Genomic DNA, 19,693 nt, shown 5'->3' with positions numbered 1-19,693 from the left:
AAAGTTATTGTGGAGTGGAGCCTCTGATAAAACCATAAGATACAAATCGACTATAACTGCTGAAAAATGAAGAAAATGGAAGGATCGTTAAACGTATCGTCACTGTTAAAAGGGATTGTGCAAGGAGTAAGGCAACATTCCGTTAAATATGTATTAAATACGTGTGTAGAACAGGAAAACATTAAGGAAACAAGTTATCAAAGAATATCAAACAGTCAAAATACATGGGAAGGAAATTTAATAATCACCTTGGGTTGTACTAAAACAACTACTTTAAAGAATTGCAGAAATTGTTTAAAATAGTTAAGCTGCAATAATTGTGCTTATTCTGCTGGAATTCAACATAGTAAAATTATCTTTAAGTTTCCTGAAAAACCGCAGCTTCTATACTAAATTAAATAGCTGTAAATCTACTACTGTTACCTTTAGCACTCCGTTGTCAGGCCACTCGTGGCCTACCGGGACCATCCGACCGCCGTGTCATCCTCCGAGGAGGATGCGGATAGGAGGGGCGTGGGGTCAGCGCACCGCTCTCCCGGTAGTTATGGTGGTATTCTTGACCGAAGCCGCTACTATTCGGTCGAGTAGCTCCTCAATTGGCATCACGAGGCTGAGTGCACCCCGAAAAATGGCAACAGCGCATGGTGACTGGATGGTCACCCATCCCATTGCCAGCCACGCCCAACAGCGCTTAACTTCGGTGATCTCACGGGAACCGGTGTATCCACTGCGGCAAGGCCGTTGCCCCTGGTGCCTTTAGGGCCACAGTATTAGCATCTACCAGTTCAGGTTCTTCCTTGACGCACGCCTATGAGTGTAACATGCATGTGATAATTTGTGTTTACATTCTCTGTCTAGGTTCAGTTTCCCACGTTAGTCCTATTTGGCATGGGTCCTACGCAGATGACCAGTATTCTGACATTGGATGACTTATGAGCAATATCCATTATAGACTGCATTTTCTTCCAGTATCCTGCCAATGAAACGGTCTTCCATTGCCTAACCTAGATTTAGCCTATGTGATCATTCCATTTTATTTCCCTACAAACTGTTAAAACCAGGTACTTCTACCGGCCGAAGTGGCCGAGCGGTTCTAGGCGCTTCAGGCAGGAACCGTGCGACCGCTACGGTCGCAGGTTCGAATCCTGCCTCGGGCATGGTTGTGTGTGATGTCCTTACGTTAGTTAGGTTTAAGTAGTTCTAAGTTCTAGGGGACTGATGACCTCAGATGTTAAGTCCCATAGTGCTCAGAGCCAGGTACTTCTACGAGTTGCGTAGTTTCAACTGTGACTCATTAACATTGCAGTCGTAGGGTAATACTTTCATGCATATTGTGAAGTGCACAGGCTTAAATTTCCGAACATTTAAAACATATGTCTCTGCATCGTTTGAAACTTTATCACGATGAGACCATATCTGCGCAGCTTTTTTCAGATGTAGATTATAGATAACTGCAAAAAGGCCGATGTCACTAATGTATTTGAACAAGGGGCTCAAAACAATTTCCTCAGAGAATCCTCAGCTAACTTCATCAGGTAACTGAATACGCATTGCAAAGAAGTAGCCACGATTCTGTCAAAGGCGGGGTCCCATTTGTTAAAGGGGACCTTACAAAAGCTTGTCTTTTTCTTTTATTCTGAAAACAAATTTATTTAATTTCATACGCAAATCCAACATTAAATATTTCTTTATTTGGCAATTTGATAACCTCACTCTATTTCCAAACGAATTAAAAAACTGCCTTTGATGTTGTAAAACCCCTCTACGATGTAAGACATTGTCATACATATGACCTTTATTTACAAATGCGTTAGAGTTGTGACGGCTGCACTCACTATCCTAAGAACATCACGAATAAGACAATAGTTAAAAGCGAAGACGTGATAATTACCCGTTCCTCAAGTGAGACATCTTTATGACAGATACAGATACAAAGAACAAAATAACAATGGGTATCCACCTTCCAGTGTAAATATCGCTGAAATACGCATATAGTTGAAATCTTAGGCTAAAAAGCATTGAAATTAAATAGTGTCTGCCAGAGAAATACATAACTATTCCCCAAATCAAGGTAAGTTCTGCTACGAAAGCAACAACAAAATAATTTTTTAATCATTGTTTCTACAACTGAACATCATTATAACTTGAAGATAATAAAAAGTACTAAATAAAAGACTATGAGTAAAAATAACAATCTTGGTCATTTTTAAGTAGATTAAAGAAGTATTTGGTACATAGTTGACTCCCACAAATCGTTCTGTGCATGTCTTTGCATGAGAGCAACAGGCAGACTATAAAATTGAGTTAACCACCTTATACAGGGTACGGTGGGGTAAATCCGACCGGGTGGGGAAACCCGACCGCCCTCTATTTGTGAGAAACGGCAAACCAGAGTGATTTCGCAATAGTGTTACCATATACAGCATTCGAAATAACGAAAATGTCACCTTGACAGCTTTGCCGCATTTGATTTTACACACTCAAAAGAGAACAAGTGTTTTCGATTGTTTCAATTTAATTTTTGTGCAAATTGCATCGCTAGATTTACATTATTAAATAAAACGATCGCAAAACAAATGGTAAGTGATTTTGTGGTGCATTTAGTGACCTATTCAGTGTATGTATCGCTTTTGTTGAAAGTTTCGTGTAAATTATTTCTATGTGTGTTAAATGAAAAATGGCATGGTGGGGTAAATCCGACCGCAAAATGATGGGGTAAATCCAACCGCATATTTTTTAAAGCTTATGTGTATGGAATTATTTATTTATTGAAACAATGTGAATTTTTGTTTATTTGTAGGAAAATGGCACGAAATTACAAACGAAAAACGACAAAACGCAGTCAAAACGATATTAGCCAAGCAGTTGCTGCAATGAAAATGGGAATGTCTTTACGAGCTGTCACTCGTGATTTTAACATTTCGAGATCGACATTGCTGTTGCACCGCCTTGCAATGAAATCATCTTTCTCCAATTAAAATTTACATTCATTTAACTTTCAGTACATTTTGTACATTGTTATTTTTTTGAATACATTTTGTTCATTTATGTAAAAAAACATAATTGCTTATAATTATTTCCCAACAAAACGTTCATTTAGAACTATTTCTGTGCAAAATCAGCCAAACAAATAGGGGTCGGATTTACCCCACCATTTTCGCAAATGACAAAAATGAACGTTTTTTTAAAATACGGATATCTCAAAAAAATGGCATAACAAAAACATTTTTCAAACAGCTGGTCCTTTATATTACCTGTAATTTAACGTATATAACGTTAAGATCCGACCTCGGATGAGCATTTTATAGCCAAAAGAAATTACTAGGTCGGATTTACCCCACGTTACCATATATGAAGGGCTTATTCCAATAGTTGTACAAGTCCATTTTTGTTCATATTGAGATACAGAGTCTTAAAATTAAAGGAAAGCTGAAAAATCTGCAGTTGAGGTACCAGAAATATTGAGGCATTCTTCCTAGGGATGAATCTTTCTTTCTGTTTATTTGCCTCATTAATTTTAGAAGCATTATAGACTGAAAAGTGGAGGTAATAGACTTGTACCACTATTGAAATAAGCCCTTCATATATAATGCACTGAGAAGGAATTATCCGAATGAGACGGAAATCGGTAGATGTGATGTGTACATGTATAGACAAACAACGACTACAATTTCACAAAAAACTGAATGTTTTTTTTTTCAGGAGAAAGAGCTTCAAAAATTGAGCAAGTCAATAACGCGTTGGTCCACCTATGGCCCTTATGTAAGCAATTATGCGGGTTGGCATTGACTGAGTTGTTGTTGGATGTCTTCCTGAGGGTAGCGTGCCAAATTCTTTTTGGCACCTCAGATCGTCATAATCCCGAGCTGGTTGGAGGACCTTGCCCGCAATGTTCCAAATTTTCTCAGTTGGGAAGCGATTCGGAGACCTTCCTGGCCGAGGTAGGGTTCAGCAAGCACGAAGACAAGCGGCAGAAACTCTCGCCGCGCGCGGTCGGGCGTTGTCTTGCTGGAATGTAAGTCCAGGACGGCTTACCATGGAGGGAAACAAAACGTGGCGTAGAATATCGTCGCAGTACGGCTGTGCTGTAAATGTGGCGTGAATGACAACCAAAGAGGAGTTTCTAATGCTCATCTGTGTGCTTGTCAAACCCTAACTTGGCCAGCATGTTCGCCGGATCTCTCGCCAACTGAGAACTTTTGGAACATTATGGGCAGGCCCTCCAAATATTGGCTAAATTAAAAATGGAAAAGAAACGACAGAAAATCATTTTCAAGGTTGTCGGCAGATGGATTCGAACCATCTCACCTGTGAGGTTATCTTCCATTCGGAAAGCGGTTGCACTCAGCGACTGTTAGGGTAAACCTTGGTAAGTTCGTGGCATTGCTTATTTCGTGATACTTTGTTGACTCTTCTTCACGGATTTACCACCCACGCTAGAAGTGCAGTCGCTGGGCCACACATAGCAGCACATGTCCCCTACCTGCAGCGGAATTTCACGCCGCGCCACCAGCGACCTTGGCAGCACAGTGAGTTTGAAACGTCCCCTTAGAAAAATTAGTGAATTACTGTGCTGGTAAACCCCTTACGTTACTTCATTTTCCAACAGCTGGGCAAAACTGAACGTACTCAGACGTTTCTCTCTTACTCTGATCATCACTAAACTGACACACAATATTTTTAGCGCAACGCAATCTGACTTTTACTAATCCCTACAAAAGAATGGCCCTGACCAACATTAACCTATACCTTTCACAAATCACTTACCTCACAAAAATCTTCATTACTCGAACTACTGCAATACAGCGAGCGCCAGTACTGCCAGCTAAATAAAAGATTCAAACTACTGAAGGCACTAACTACTGATAGGCATAGTTAGCAAATGAAAAAATTTGATAGAGAACAAACAATGTATTTCCTTAATAGTTCTCGAAAGTCATAAATATCAGTCCATGATATCCAATATTACAAATTTACTCTTTCTGATGGACACACGTCCAGATCGTCCGCTCTCAGAATTCCGCCTTCTCTCTCCCCACATCCGCCACTGCTGGCGGCTCACTTCCAACTGCGCAACGCTGCGCGCTGTTAACATCCAACTGCCCGACACTACAATAGCGAATATTACAACAATGCTGACCAGCCACAGATTGCACACAGCACAGCCAGTGATTTTCATACAGAGCGCTACGTGGCGTTACCAATATAAAAACCTGAACAGCCTACTTACAAGTTGTTTTCTTCCGCTGGGGGTAGTTGTCTTCCGCTTTCGCGCTGCAGAATCCTACGTCTTTTCAAAATGATAATTTCATATTAACAAGGTGGCATTTTTTGATTTCGCACAGTTGTTTATGTGATATAAATATATTTTTCTGATTAAGGTTTGTGTTTTTGCGTTCGTTAGTTTAGACTTAATAGCCTTAGTTGCACTAGTAAAAATCTTAGCATTTGAACTGCCATCTTGCGCCACCCTAGACAGTCTTCGGAGATACTGGCTAATAAACGTATTTAGAAGCGGATATTTAATTATTTGTAGTACCATGCCCGTGGTATAGATAGAGCACTTCATTTTAAACTAGATTATATATGAAAATTACATATCACGAATTAACCAAGCTACCATCAATCAACTGAATACGACCCACATTGGAGCTAGTAACGATAGGATTATAAGCAATTTTTTTTAAAAGATGTGTAGCCATCGCCGTCTGGGCGTCTTGTTGATCGGCACGATTTTTGGGCGACGCAGGCAAATCCAAGTTTGTTCTGATGCACTGATTTTAACTTAATCTTATTTTTGATAATGTTTACTGCTACGCTGCCTTGTGAAATACTGAAATATTGCAACCCCTAAGTTCTGTCACTCTTCAAATAAAGGCTCCAATGTTAACATTAAGCAGCTCTAGATAGGTAATTAGGCTATTATAGTAGTACGTACATATTTTGAACTTACCGTAACGTCGCGGTGGTCTCGCGGCTCTAGGCGCTCAGTCCGGAACCGCGCGACGCCTACGGTCGCTGGTTCGAATCCTGCCTCGGGCATGGATGTGTGTGACGTCCTTAGGTTAGTTAGATTTAAGTAGTTATCAGTTCTAGGGGACTCATGACCACAGATGTTAAGTCCCATAGTGCTCAGAGCCATTTGAACCATTTTCTTACCGTAACGTCGGTAGACGAATGAAAATCGTTTTTTTTTTTTTTTTCTTAACTGTTGCCAACTTATCGATAATTAGAACCTATTTCAACAGCACACAGCACAGAAACAATAAACGCCAGCACATATTACCTTAAAGGGAACTGCGAGCAAGAACAAAGCTGATTGATGGGGTACTTGACTATCGGTAGAGTATATCCCGTCTGCGCCTTATGATTGAAAATCAAAATATCTTTCAATTTCACTACGGGGCAACTAGGTCGTTGTAATTTTATTTGGGAGATAGGGTGGGTCCGAACCCCTCCGGACAACCACCCCTCTCCAGCACAAAACCCCTCCCCCCCCCCCCCCTTCATCCCTTTGGCTACGACTTTGCCTATTGGCATTATGCATTTGCCACCAAAATAAGAGGAACAGCTATACTAACTTCGCGCATATAGTTCCATTATTAGAACGCTGGGGGAAAATGAAGGGGGAAACTTTGCGGAGCCATAAATTCTTTCGTACCACTGGAAGTAAGACGTTAGAGCAGACATTGCTTATGAGAGAAAAGAATTTAAGAATGACCTTAGACTACACGATGAATGTTTGTATTATTATTAACATATACCTGGGACGTAGAGTTTGCTAATAGTTCCAAAGTCAAATTGGAGGCGAGGGCGTGCTTACACTCTGCCAGTCGAGAGTTAAAAGCAAACACGAAGCTACCTGGCAGATTAAAACTGTGTGCCGGACCGAGACTCGAACTCGGGACCTACGCCATTCGCGGACAAGTGCTCTACCATCTGAGCTACCCAAGAACGACTCACGCCCCGTCCTCACAGATTTACCTCTGCCAGTACCTCGTCTCCTATCTTCCAAACTTTACAGAAGCTCTCCTGCGAACCTTGCAGAACTATCACTCCTGAAAGAAAGGATATTGCGGAAACATGGCATAGCCACAGCCTGGGGGGTGTTTCCAGAATGAGACTTCCATTCTGCTTATGAGAGGAAATAATTTAAGAATGACCCCCGACTACACGATGAATGCTGCAAGGTTCGCACTAGAGCTTATGTAAAGTTTGGAAGGTAGGAGACGAGGTACTGGCAAAGGTAAAGCTGTGAGGACGGGGCGTGAGTCGAGCTTGCCCGCGAAAGGCAAAGGTCCCGAGTTCGAGTCTCGGTCCGGCACACAGGTATAATCTGCCAGGAAGTTTCATATTAGCGCACACTCCGCTGCAGAGTGAAAATCTCATTCTGGAAATGCAAACACGATCGTAGTATTGTGATTTAACAATTTCGAAGAAGGAATCTCGGTGTAGCAAACTAAATTTACAACGATCGGATTACTATCGATCGCCTGGCGGTTCAGTGAACTCTGATTCGCAAGTATCCTCTAAAAAAATGTTGTCTCCAAAATCTTTGTCTTCTTCTCATGATCCCTACGTGAAACAGAATTGACGGTTACAACAGAATTGTCTCCCTCAAAAAAACGGCTCTGAGCACTATGGGGCTTAACAGCTATGGTCATCAGTCCTCTAGAACTTAGAACTACTTAACCCTAACTAACCTAAAGACATCACACAACACCCTGTCTCCCTCAGATACCTGCTCTGAAAATTAACCCACCAGAGTTTTATGCGAATAACTTTTTCTTCGAAAGATTCCCGTTAAAGAACTCTGAATATCTGTTGCATTTTCGTCCGGTTTTACTGACTTGTTAGGATTCCTAATAGCGAGTCTCTGATTTCGTTCAGAGTGTGCTGTCATGTACACACGAGGCGTCCTAACGCTGCGGAGGCTCTCTAGGACCGGTTGCCCTAGCAGACGCGCTGCACTTCACTAGAAACCTGTCAGCCTTATTTACTTTCGTGAAAACTGACAGTTACTGAACCCAAGCTTTCATCGCATTCCAAACGATCAAATGGAAGAGAGGTAAAGGACGTAAACATTTCGGAGAAAGGTAGATAGGTGTAATTGCAGACGAGAGTACGTGGAAAAGCATTACAAGAAGAAGCATTTTTTACAACGTATCTTCCTTCGTTTTACTATGGTACGGGATTCAAAAATGGTTCAAATGGCTCTGAGCACTATGGGACTCAACATCTTAGGTCATAAGTCCCCTAGAACTTAGAACTACTGAAACCTAACTAACCTAAGGACATCACACACACCCATGCCCGAGGCAGGATTCGAACCTGCGACCGTAGCAGTCCCGCGGTTCCGGACTGCAGCGCCAGAACCGCTAGACCACCGCGGCCGGCGTACGGGATTCACCTTCCTATATTTCGATTACTTGATAATCGTTGTTTTGAAAACTTCGTGCCATGATGCCCTTCTTGACGCAACGGTCTGTTAACCTAAGACGGGGAAGTTGTTGGGTCGTGTGAAATGTTTCGAATATTTTATCGTATTTTAAGTGTTCTGTATCCTGTTTTCTGACACGCCCTTAATTCTGTGCGAGGTTTCGATTCAGGTCTGTCTTCTCCCCGTTTCGTCAGCCTGCACTCCGTGCTTCATATTTTACGAACAGGTATCAACATTTCTTAAAACTACGATAATACCACCATTGAAGGAGACATGAGGCAATCGACCTAGTTTTGCGTCAATAACATTTGAGTAAAATTTCCTCCATTTTCAGTCGATTAGGTAGCTCCAGTGACTGATATCTGTGTATCGGACTCATGTTAGAGGTAAAAAAATATTTCCGATATTAAATATCTGTGGAAACAAATGAAGACTGACTTCTCCTCTGGCTCTGTTACCTTATTGTAGCAATAAAAACATTTTGGTGAGTTGACTACCTGACGAGGCTGGTTTGATCCAAACATTATTAAATTACAATCTGGATTTAAGGCTAACAAGTATTTGGAAAGTACCTTTATACTAGCGTGAAGTGGTGGACGCCTATGTTAATGTGTAGACAGCTTATACACTGAATTCAGTGCATGTGAAACTGTTGTTTATTACTGTTACGTTCACCAAATACCGTTGGTGTTAAACATGAAGGTGGCAGGAAGAGAACCATAGAAAGTAATTTCTGTTCTCGAGGTGGCTCGCTAAGCATTCACCGACAAGTTTTACCACAGGGCATAATGGAACCACGATACAAATGATGTTGCCAACAGAGGGTAAGAAACAATTAAAAGGGTAATTTCATAAAGGTAGTTTAATAAATACTCAACCTTACGATGATGATAACTACTAGTCTATTCCTGAACTCCTTCATTGGAGGCCAAAATCACGTAAAACTTATGGAACCATGTAACCGCCATTTGACTGTACGGTATGCTTTATAACGCGATCTAGATTTCAGCCTTGGGCGCTCTTCAAGGGTTACGATTGGAATAAATGAATGCACAAAAATATGCAAAAAGCAGAAAAGTAGGACAAAAATATAACTGTGTAGATTACATAATTTCCTTTCTTACTTAAATGTCAAAACTCATTTGGCTTGTGAATTTTTTTTCTTTGTTGTTATTTCTTGCCCCTCGCCCCCATTTGGTGGGGGGTGCGCTGTCAGCTTTACAATTATGTGCTCTTCAATCAACCGAATAAAAGAAAAAAATATAATGAGAAATATAAACAAAATTTGGGAATGTTTTCTATTTTTAATTAAAAATCAAATACGGATGGTTAAAAAAGAAAATATATATGTATGTTCATTATAAAAACACATGCCAGCTTTACACTTGGTTTCACTGTGTTTAAGCACCAACCAACATAAACATAAGTAAAATGATTGTCACAGAGACACCACAGTGTGCACCAGGTAATCTATGGTATGTCAAGGAAGCAGGTAGTGGTACTGTTTATTTGTTTATTTACCGAGGTGGTTACACTATCTCCGCAATAGGTACAATATGTCAGTGTTTATATTATATGGCGTGGAGAACCTTCTTCGTAGCGTGCATGTAAAGATCGCGACACACATCATCGTAATTTAAGAGATATAGACGTTCAACCTGAGGTCGTTAAATATCTGACAAATGGTGTAAGCGTATTGTCATATCGCTGGCTTAGTTGTGGAGTATCTTTGCGGGCAGCCGCGTCGTAGAGTCGAGCACGGGACACGGTGCTGTTAGGTTGTGTAGTGTGTAGCTCTGCATGTAGAAGCATTGTTAGTATTCAGGTTGAAGTGTTGCTACAAGTGCTATTATAGTATAGTGATGACATATGGAAATGGTTCAGAGGAAAGTACGTCAAGAAGTAATTGAAAATGAGCAGTGGCGTTAATAACGTATTTATGTATCCTCTCGTTGCGTGTCGCATAGCATCTATCATCCGCGCCGTGTTCGGTCTCCAAGAATGAGCAAATGTGAATCAGTAATACTATTTACCACAAAAGAGTGCAATCAAGTGCCAGTGATTTGTAGCGAGCGTGGGAACGTGCGTTCGATCATCGCGTTCCGCATCATCAACAATCAGCCGCGCCGCGACAGTTACACGCACGCTCGTGGAAGTGAGAACTGAGAACTGAAAAATTAACTTTACGGACAGTGTTATATCATTACTAGTGACAAGGAGGACTATTACCAGATACCTGTATGTGTGACGAGCGTAAGAACTTTCGTTCGATCATTCGGCTTCCGCATCATCAACAATCACCCGCGTCGTGTCGGTTACGCGTACGCTCGTCTGAATTATATTTTGGACTTTTTAATCATCAAGACTGTTAATTGGGATAAACATTTACGATTTAGAGTGTAAACAGTGCAACCTGTTTATCGTCTCAGAATATAGATGTCCATACCAGACATAGGACAGTGTTGTGTTTAAACGTTGTGTGGCTCCCCTAAACCCGCTTGCATTTTTTCAATAGATAATTTTAGGCAAGCCAACAGCCAGCTGTGGAGCAGAACAATACGACCGCCGCGGGTTTACCACATACGTGGTGTGGACAGGGCGCACGGTCACGAAACGAAAAGTCAGTATAAGGTACCCATTCGTACTCCCGGGCGTGTTACAATGGTCCGTTATAAAAATGAATAGTTATAAACATCGTAAAGGAAAACAACCACCTTAGACAAGATTATGTTGATACATGGTTCGTAAAATAAAATAAATGGTTATAAATATGTTAATGATTACAACCGCATTTGAAAATTTGTGTAAAAGACCAAACATCCAAGAACAGAGTACGGAAATAGGGGGGTGGAAGGGGGGCATAGTGGGCGAATGTAAAGTGCAGATTGGAGTTAACAAAAATATGTCACTAGTAAGGGTTAGAGAAGGGGTGGAAGGTCGTGGGTGGTGTGGGAGGGCCGGGTACGGTGCGTTAGTGCAATTAAGTAGGTGGAGAGAAAAGGGGTGGAGGTGGGGGGGGGGGGGGAGGAAGAAGGAGGAAACCAATGTACTCAATGTTCACAGCATTAGCCATATGCCGGCCGGTGTGGCCAAGTGGTTCTAGGCACTTCAGTCCGGAACCGCGCGACTGCTACGGTCGCAGGTTCGAATCCTGCGTCGGGCATCGATGTGTGTGATGTCCTTAGGTTAGTTAGGTTTAAGTGGTTCTACGTTCTTGGGGACTGATGACCTCACACGTTAAGTCCCATAGTGCTCAGAGCCATTTGAACCATTTTTTTTCATTTGTACTATGTAAATAGCCAGGGTAAAAGCGAAGAGATGTTCTTATTCCTAAAATGGCAGGGAATCCCACGGCTGTTGTCAGGTACACTACGTTGACGTCACGGTTCGCAAAATCCATAGTCGGAAGGTTCACGACGCCGATTCCAAGGCCTCAGTTGTGACGCATGCGTACGATAAATATCTTCTGCACATGAAGGGCGTGATCTGCCCCTTCCGGGAATAGAAGAGGAAACGTCCCCGACGCTATAAAATGCCGCAGCGTTGTAGGCGAGTGCAGTTGATCCGTGGCAGCGCAGAGCCGAGGTAAGTCGTGCGCGCACAAGGCACCAACTGCACAGGCAACGTCATTGCTCACTATCCCTGTGTACGAATTAGAGGTATTGTATGGGAAGGCTATAAGTGGATTGATCGAAAATAGTTTACCTACATAAAGAAAATACCCTGGCATCTAGTTAACACGAACGTTCAGATTAAATGAAAACATGCTGCAGCATTAACTCCTGTATCTTGTTTAAAGAGCGACTAACAAATCTAGAATGAGACTTCATGTAGAGTAATAGGTCCCCTTTAAATTCCGTCAAATTTTTTTTATTTTTTGTGTTTTGTTTGCTAATCTAAAAGCCGACGACATATTACGGCCAGTAGAATTTACAGTAGGCAATACACTCAAGTGGATGTGTGTATTTGATAACATAATGTAACATTTTACAAACTTTAACATTTTCTGTAACGACGCAAGTCGTTATAATCTCTTCATATTAAGAATAAACCTGATGCAAACAAACACAAACTCAATGATGAATTAGAAGCCGTAGCACGCGTACGCTGGTATTGTTACGCTCTTGGAAGTAGGTCCTTCTTACGTATTAGATATCTTATTACTAAGTCATGTTAAATGAAACTTTAAGATATTCTAATGTATTAACAGCTGTCAAAGTTCTTCTTAATAACGCTCTAGCGATGTAGTTTTTATGTCAATAATCGTGTACAGCCACAGTCTCTGTGCTGTTGAGCTCTGACTGTCGCGCTGTTCATACGCAGTATGAAAATGGCTGAGGCTGCTTCCTGCTCCGTAATGAAACACGCGAGCGGAACACGATTAGGTCGTTCTTAATGATTTTCATAAATTTACAGAAAAAATCGCTTTGAAGTTTTCCGTGGCTGTATTTGATACAGCGGAAATTGCTCGGGCGGTGGATGTGTAGCATAATGGGTAGTGTAACAGATTGATAATCGGGCGCGTTTGAGGAGTCGCTGGTCCAAACCTCGACTTGAGCATCTTTCTTTTTCCGTTCAGTTAGAAATACCTACATCTCCTAATTGTAAAATTCATTATCAGCCGGCCGCGGTGGTCTAGCGGTTCTAGGCGCTCAGTCCGGAACCGCGCGACCACCACGGTCAGAGGTTCGAATCCTGCCTCGGGCATGGATGTGTGTGATGTCCTTAGGTTAGTTAGGTTTAAGTAGTTCTAAGTTCTTGGGAACTTATGACCACAGATGTTGAGTCCCATAGTGCTCAGAGCCATTTGAACCATTTCATTATCATTTTTTATGAATAATGCACGTCTTCTTGTTTCTGATTACATGTTGTTGTTGTTGTGGTCTTCAGTCCTGAGACTCGTTTCATGCAGCTCTCCATGCTACTCTATTCTGTGCAAGCTTCTTCATCTCCCAGTACCTACTGCATCCTACATCCTACCGAATCTGCTTAGTGTATTCATCTCTTGGTGTCCCTCTACGATTTTTACGCTCCATGCCGCCCTCCAATACTAAATTGGTGATCCCTTGATGCCTCAGAACGTGTAACCAACCAATCCCTTCTTCTAGTCAAGTTGTGCCACAAACTCCTCCCCAATTCTGTTCTATACGCCCTCATTAGTTATGTGATCTACCCATCTAATTTTCAGCATTCTTCTGTAGCACCACATTTCAAAAGCTTCTATTCTCTTATTGTCCAAACTATTTATCGTCCATGTTTCACTACCATACATCGCTACACTCCATACAAATACTTTCAGAAACGACTTCCTGACGTTTAAATCTATACTTGATGTTAACAAACTTTTCTTCTTCAGAAAAGCTTTCCTTGCCATTGCCAGTCTACATTTTCTATCGTCTCTACTTCGACCATCATCAGTTATTTTGCTCCCCAAATAACAAAACTCCTTTACTACTTTAAGTGTCTCATTTCCTAATCTAATTCCCTCAGCATCACTCGACTTAATTCGACTGCATTCCATTATCCTCGTTTTGCTTTCGTTGATGTTCATCTTACACCCTCCTTTCAAGACGCTGTACATTCCATTCAACTGCTCTTCCAAGTCCTTTGCTGTCTCTGACATAATTACAATGTCATCGGCGAACCTCAAAGTTTTTATTTCTTCTCCATGGATTTTAATACCTACTCCTAATTTTTCTTTTGTTTCCTTTACTGCTTACTCAATATACAGATTGAATAACATCGGGGAGAGGCTAAAACCCTGTCTCACTCCCTTCCCAACCACTGCTTCCCTTTCATGTCCCTCGACTCTTATAACTGCCACCTGGTTTCTGTACAACCTGTAAATAGCCTTTCGCTCCCTGTATTTTACCCCTGCCACCTTTAGAATTTGAAAGAGAGTATTCCAGTTAACATTGTCAAAATTAAAGTTAAAGGAACTGTCGAGAGAAATGGGGCAACCAGAAGTATTGGAATTAACGCATGCAGCTTCTTCACATGTGACTACCGAACGCTGGCGAGATATAGAACGGATCATCATATAAGAAGAGGAGAAAATGCGGCACCTGGGTGGCTTCGTGGATTCTGTTGTTCATCGACTTGTTTTCTACGAAGCAGATGACAGTTCCAGAACTGAAAAGTGTTTCTCGGATTCGGATAAGGAACGAGCTAAGAGACTACCAGACGACTGACTGCAATAATACCTTCAGTGGCTTCAGTATTTAACAATACGGTGAAATCTCTACAGTGTGCTTTTGCATTACACTTGCCCGTTCAGAAAAATTACCGTTTTTAATTTAGAAATTTTTATGACTTTTGTTTGTAATTAGAATACTATGTTACGTGAGAACGAGAGCATTTTATGCTTTCCGTATTTTCACCTAAGAAGCGTGCGTTAGTGCTCGAGTTTTGCCGAATATTATTTCATTCTCTTTAAAAATTAAGTGACCATTGAAGCTTTATTGTGCCTCTGCTCGTCTTTTTTTACTGTTGCCCTGCATTATCGCTCATCCTATGTGCGCGTGACAGTGTATAAACTGCATACTTATGATCGTACTTAACTGTACTGGACACAGTTTTGCTTCACATCAGGTTTATTCTTGTGATGAAAGGAGTATAGCAGTACGTACCAGTTTTCATGTACACTGATATTCGTAATACTATGGGCCAACTAACTGTGGAAAGTACAGGGCTGTTACAAATGACTGAAGCGATTTCATAAATTCACTGTAGCTCCATTCATTGACATATGGTCACGACACACTACAGATACGTAGAAAAACTCATAAAGTTTTGTTCGGCTGAAGCCGCACTTCAGGTTTCTGCCGCCAGAGCGCTCGAGAGCGCAGTGAGACAAAATGGCGACAGGAGCCGAGAAAGCGTATGTCGTGCTTGAAATGCACTCACATCAGTCAGTCATAACAGTGCAACGACACTTCAGGACGAAGTTCAACAAAGATCCACCAACTGCTAACTCCATTCGGCGATGGTATGCGCAGTTTAAAGCTTCTGAATGCCTCTGTAAGGGGAAATCAACGGGTCAGCCTGCACTGAGCGGAGAAACGGTTGAACGCGTGCGGGCAAGTTTCACGCGTAGCCCGCGGAAGTCGACGAATAAAGCAAGCAGGAAGCTAAACGTACCACAGCCGACGGTTTGGAAAATCTTACGGAAAAGGCTAAAGCAGAAGCCTTACCGTTTACAACTGCTACAAGCCCTGACACCCGATGACAAAGTCAAATGCTTTGAATTTTCGACGCGGTTGCAACAGCTCATGGAAGAGGATGCGTTCAGTGCGAAACTTGTTTTCAGTGATGAAGCAACATTTTTTCTTAATGGTGAAGTGAACAGACACAATGTGCGAATCTGGGCGGTAGAGAATCCTCACGCATTCGTGCAGCAAATTCGCAATTCACCAAAAGTTAACGTGTTTTGTGCAATCTCACGGTTTAAAGTTTACGGCCCCTTTTTCTTCTGCGAAAAAAACTTTACAGGATACAGGACTCGTGTATCTGGACATGCTGGAAAATTGGCTCATGCCACAACTGGAGACCGACAGCGCCGACTTCAGCTTTCAACAGGATGGTGCTCCACCGCACTTCCATCATGATGTTCGGCATTTCCTAAACAGGAGATTGGAAAACCGATGGATCGGTCGTGGTGGAGATCATGATCAGCAATTCATGTCATGGCCTCCACGCTCTCCCAACTTAACCCCATGCGATTTCTTTCTGTGGGGTTATGTGGAAGATTCAGTGTTTAAACCTCCTCTACCAATAAACGTACCAGAACTGCGAGCTCGCATCAACGATGCTTTCGAACTCATTGATGGGGACATGCAGCGCCGAGTGTGGGAGGAACTTGATTATCGGCTTGATGTCTGCCGAATCACTAAAGGGGCACATATCGAACATTTGTGAATGCCTAAAAAAACTTTTTGAGTTTTTGTATATGTGTGCAAAGCATTGTGAAAGTATCTCAAATAATAAAGCTATTGTAGAGCTGTGAAATCGCTTCAATCATTTGTAATAACCCTGTATGTTAGTAACGGGTGCCCACCAAGTAACGACGAACTTGAATTTTGCGCTATTTTGTCATATGACGGTTGGCAGCCGTTGTTTTTTCATCTCTGTTATCTGCGATCCTTCCCATTAGTAGCCTGATAGCTTTTGTATGGTGAGCATTGTTGTTTCATGTTTATTTTCGTCATGGAGCCGATGACACCTCAGCAACCTATCAAAGGATAAAAAGTGGTTACAAAAACAGTGAAAATCCCACGGCAACCGTTCGTGAACCGTGTGTGACACTCGGACTCCGGAAGCTGATCCGTAAGTTTGAGACCACGAGTTCTGTTTCAAACGGTAAGAAAACACGACGACCGCATTCTGTTCGAACACAAAGAAACATTGCTGTCGTGCGCGACCGTTAACCCCAGAAAATCCGTTAGCCGAACGACTCAGCAACTGAACTGGTCACCAAGTTCACTGTATGAAATTCTTCGAAAAGATCTGGCTGGCTCTGAGTACTATGCGACTTAACTTCTGAAGTCATCAGTCGCCTAGAACTTAGAACTAATTAAACCTAACTAACCTAAGGACATCACAAACATCCATGCCCGAGGCAAGATTCGAACCCGCGACCGTAGCGGTCGCACGGCTCCAGACTGTAGCGCCTAGAACCGCACGGCCACTCCGGCCGGCCAAAAAGATCTGAAAATGCATACAAATTCAACTTACAAAAGAGTTGAAGCCGGTTGATCATGGAAAGTGATATCGATTTGCTCAATGGGTTTGGCATGACAAGAGAAGAAGGAGAACTTCACAAAAAGAATAATTTTCTCAGATGAGGCACACTTCCACCTCAGTGGGTACGTCTATAAACACGGCTACAGAATTTGGGGTAACGAAAATCCGCGAGTGACTGTGGAAGATGAGTAGAGATTCTTTCTGATTGTTTTATCTCTCTCATTGATGAAAATGACGATTTTTTGATTCAAAAAGATGGTGCGACATGTCACACATCCCGTGAAACGTTTTCTCTGCTGAATGAAAAGTTTCCTGAAAAAATTATCCCTTTGCGTGGCAGTCAGGAATGGGCTGCCAGATCATGCGATCTTACGCCTTGTGACCTTTATTTTGTGGGGATTTGTGATCAGAAGTGTACGTGAACAAACCACAAACAATAAACCAGTTGAGGAATGAAATCAAAAGTGTTATTAACGGCATCCCACTAAATATTCGAGAACATCAATGAACGCATTGCTCGTTGCCGCGCGGCCTTGGGTGGTCATATGGAGGATATAATTTTTCATACATAAGTGGGAGAAGTTACTTAAAGTCTTTCTAAAGAAAAATTACATTTTCAATAAATTTTATATGTTCTATAGCATTTTAATATTCGTCCCTACTTCCCGGACACACTTTACAAGGGCATTAAACGAAGACAGCTGTTTTCGTGTTAAAATAACAATCCATCACTATTCAGAAATTCTGTTTCTTTTACGGTGGGTGAATTAAAACATTTTCAAAGAGTTGGGGGACTAGGAGCAGAAAGAGATAGCGTTCACGATGGGATTGTACTCTTTCCTTATCTGGAGAGTGTTGCGATCTATTGCAGTGATATTTAAGTGGACGTCCATTAATTCCTTGAAGTTTTTTTTACAGACTGTGGACTCCCACTCCACCCTTGGTGAGAGTTGGTGAGACGTGTTGGGAGCCTCCCTCTCCTTCACGTAGTCGGGTAAAACTACCTACGCTCTGCTTCAAGACTGCTTGTGCCGCAATCATATGTTACTCGACACTTCCTTTCAGTTGTCAAGACTGTACGCCTGGTTGGTTATGAAGGAGTTGAAGTTTGTGATGTCTGAAGATGGGTGTAACTCCGAAATGCGTAACATGTTCTAATAAAAGAGTGAATTGAATACCTCATGACTTTATTGCCATTGGACAGAATTGGTTGCCAATTATTAAAAGTACCTAAAAACGAATTTTTTTATTTGTTTTAAACGATGATTAAAAGAATTTAATAATTGTTTAGAAAGTGTATTGAACAGTAAAAACATGTTTTATTTAGAGAGTGTATTAAACAGTGTTTTTAACACGTGATTTACTTTAAACACGCCAACCCTGAGTAGTATTTGGGCGGACAGACAGAAAACGGGAGGACGGACAAAATGTCTCCACGAATGTAGTGTTAACCGTTTTGAGGGATCCCTAACAAAATATACACCTTTTATTGATATATTATAAACATTAAATGCCATGAAACTATACTTACAATGCGGATGAAAGACAACATTGGTTACGAAGATTTCAATGTCTTGATTTATACGGTTATTAAGAAAATTCTTCTCGGTGAGTTTGAGCTTATCCACAAATAGCTAACTGTGTGAAATCTTATTGGACTTAATTGCTAAGGTCATCAGTCCCTAAGCTTACACACTACTTAACCTAAATTATCCTAAGGACAAACACACACACCCATGCCCGAGGGATGACTCGAACCTCCGCCGAACAGCTAACTTCCTGCTCGCACATGTGTTTCGACTTGTCGGTATGCCACTTAAAATACCCACTGTAAACGTATCGATAGATATTCATGTTGAACATAATAATATCGGCTTCACATGCGTTGCAGAATAGCACGACTGACCCACTGACTAACACGCAGTGATTTCGACCGGCGCGGCAACAATTATCCAAATGGAATGTGTACTTGTGTAGCACTTGGGCAAAATCGGGAAATCCCGAGAGATTTCAGAGATGCCTCAAAGACTGGTGGGCACTGGAGTATTGCCCCTGCTCCTGATTAACTTTATAAAGCGTAATGTTATTCGTTATAAAAATGTATATTCTCTGAATTAAAAAAATTTCATTCCCCCTCCCCCGTCTCCACACTACCCCGGTTCAATGAAATTTGGTTAGATTTTCCCGATGAGGGACGATGCGGGAGACCCGCACCGCCGACTAGGCAAGGGCCTAGCGGAGGTGGTTTGCCATTGCCTGAGATACCGTGTCATTTAAAAATATTTGATAACGACCGATGTTAGCATGGAATCCACAGTATTCGGAGTAGATACGCTGACTGATGACAGACCCGACGACGTTTCACCCCGGGACTAACGCCTGAAGCAATTTTTACCAAGCTTGGCATGCTTATCACTTTCTGTCTGAAAAAAAATTACTGGGACAGCAAGACAAACCTCACACCCCTGTTACTGTGAGTTACAGTGAAAATGAGTGACGTAAAAGTGGAAC

General features: G+C 41.8%; 1 protein-coding gene and 1 pseudogene across 1 annotated transcript in view; one reads left to right on the top strand and one right to left on the bottom strand.

The window, feature by feature from the left end:
* Positions 1 to 629: 629 nt before the first annotated feature.
* Positions 630 to 746, bottom strand: LOC126164215 (5S ribosomal RNA; annotated as a pseudogene).
* Positions 747 to 11,954: 11,208 nt separating this feature from the next.
* LOC126162934 (serpin B3-like) overlaps positions 11,955 to 19,693 on the top strand; it is a 56,526-nt gene continuing 48,787 nt past the window's right edge. Inside the window, exon 1 of the mRNA XM_049919757.1 lies at positions 11,955 to 12,025. The gene's annotated coding sequence lies outside the window, so the exon portion shown is untranslated. The remainder of the gene's footprint in view (positions 12,026 to 19,693) is intronic.

Source organism: Schistocerca cancellata, chromosome 2, assembly GCF_023864275.1.
Source record: "Schistocerca cancellata isolate TAMUIC-IGC-003103 chromosome 2, iqSchCanc2.1, whole genome shotgun sequence".
NCBI classification, from domain to species: domain Eukaryota; kingdom Metazoa; phylum Arthropoda; class Insecta; order Orthoptera; family Acrididae; genus Schistocerca; species Schistocerca cancellata.
This window is presented reverse-complemented; position numbering and strand designations above follow the sequence as displayed.